The following is a 1992-nucleotide window of genomic DNA, read 5'->3' on the forward strand; positions in this document are numbered from 1 at the left end:
TCAGGAATTAAAAAGGTAAAGGCTTGGGGGACTAAGCTATGGAAGAGCTTGTAGAACCCACGCAGACAGGACGACTCGAATGGGCTTCTATTCCGCAACCATCCTGTGTTCGCTAAGTTACAATTGCAAAGTGCGCAGCAATTTGGTCAAGGATATAACGTGCCTGCCAGAAACAGGGAGGAGATTTGGAAAACGAACGAGACATTCTCTTTCCCCAAGCAATGGCTGCTGTCAACATGCGTGTCGAAGAAATAACATGCATGATTGGATTTGGGAGCTAATCGACTGAATGTGAATGAGCTAATGGGCGATTTGGTTGAGGGAGGGTGGGGGAATCACGTGTGTCAGAGGGACCTGGTTGGGCTCCACCCCACAATGCGCAGAAGATGCAGCAGAAACAATAGACCAAGCCAGCTGCAATTGCAACACTGGCTGCAGCGTCGCATGGGTGAGTACAAAGTGAATGCATCTCTTTCTGTCCCGCCTTTTAAATATCGCTTTTACACAATTAGGACGTGGCTATATCCAACGACAAGCAAAACAAAAATGTGCAATTTAACTGGGGGGAGAGAGAGAGAGAAAAAAAGCTGTATTTTTAAAAAATACTATGCCCGGAAGGAATTCGGAGCAACTTTAACTGGAGCTGAAACTCACAGAATAGAGTCACTTTCCTGAAGAATGCAACAGCGCACTCTGTAAACACGATGGAGCAGTTACATGTCCTGATGTCAAAAGCGATCTCCTGGGTTTAGCTTGGGACTGAATCCTGCATTTGACTTTTTTTCCCCCCCGAGGACAGGATGCCGTGCTTTGGCTGAGGGGGGTACGAGTGGACACCACCCGGTGGGCACGGCTGGTAGCTGCTGGATGGAAACCCGGCCCTCAATGGCCGCGTTCCCCTGCAGCCTACTCGGTGTTTTCACCAGGTCAGGAGGTGACGAACTGCTTCCTATCCGGACACTTTGAACAACTGATCCCCAAACCGAACTTTTGCTCTGACTTGACTGGCTATGTCTACCTTGCCTCGGCTCTGCAATCCCATCCTTTATTATCCCCACCTTGCTTCCTTTCCCTCCCATTTAAGACGCGCCTGTAAACTGGTCCGTTTGGCCAGGCTTCGGGCCATTTCCCCAGTATGTGACTTTGCTTTGTTTGTAACTGTCTCACGCACATTTTATGATGTTGAAAACGTGTGAAGCTGTTGTTGCATAGGCTTCCATTTGTCAAGCCCGTCAATTTCTAACATGAGACCCTGCTCTTGTCCAATTCCTCACTTCCAACTGTTAGCCCTTTGTGTATCCGTGTCCCAGGTTCCAGTCACCCCCCCACCCCCCGGGAATACACCCATTCACCCTGTTGCTGTCTGGTGCTCTGGATCCCAACCCTCGGCTATACAATGTTTCTCGAAATTTCTGACTTCCTTAAATGGTTCCTGTCCACTTGGATATGGGAATGAGGAGCAGCAGGAGGTCCCTGGATCCTGTTGCACGCTCCCTACTTGAATCTGCATGTGGACTGCATTGTCGCAGCCCCTGGTTTGATTGACAGCTGTCACAGCAGGAGACAGTCTGATTGACAGGTGTCATCGCCCAACCCCCTCATGGCGATTGACAAAGGGCGTGAACAAATGGGCGGGGTCCAGATGATGCTGCGCAGTGATTGACAGCAGGGCGACAGGGCAAGTGCGCTTGCGCAGTGAGGCTGATCCGGTAACCGCGGCGCTGACTGGGCCTGATCTCTCGGCGGGGCCTGGGGAGGGGGCCGTCTCAGGTAATCGGGGCTTCACCGTGTTACCGACAGACCCTGACTCGGAACGGGCAGCGGCGGGAGACAGTAATGGCGCCGAGGGTGTGCGCAAACACTCCGGAGACGGCCTGGACATAACCGCCAGCCCGCGGCACAGAGCTCCCCTCCCCCTCACGGGGATACGGTCACAAACCGCCCCCTGTTTAATACAGCCCGCGCGACATCTCCCTCACATAGACCCCACCC

The 1992-nt window shown here is 52.6% G+C and overlaps 1 protein-coding gene across 3 annotated transcripts in view; it reads left to right on the plus strand.

The window, feature by feature from the left end:
* The first annotated feature begins 341 nt into the window (after positions 1–341).
* LOC122563334 overlaps positions 342–1992 on the plus strand; it is a 29183-nt gene continuing 27532 nt past the window's right edge. Inside the window, exon 1 of one of the 3 annotated variants that reach the window (XM_043717075.1) lies at positions 342–448. The gene's annotated coding sequence lies outside the window, so the exon portion shown is untranslated. Of the gene's footprint in view, positions 449–618; positions 927–1647; positions 1771–1992 lie in introns of those variants that run through there. The other 2 variants (XM_043717076.1, XM_043717074.1) reach the window with 2 other exon arrangements.

Source organism: Chiloscyllium plagiosum, chromosome 26 (assembly GCF_004010195.1).
Source record: "Chiloscyllium plagiosum isolate BGI_BamShark_2017 chromosome 26, ASM401019v2, whole genome shotgun sequence".
In the NCBI taxonomy this organism is placed as follows: domain Eukaryota; kingdom Metazoa; phylum Chordata; class Chondrichthyes; order Orectolobiformes; family Hemiscylliidae; genus Chiloscyllium; species Chiloscyllium plagiosum.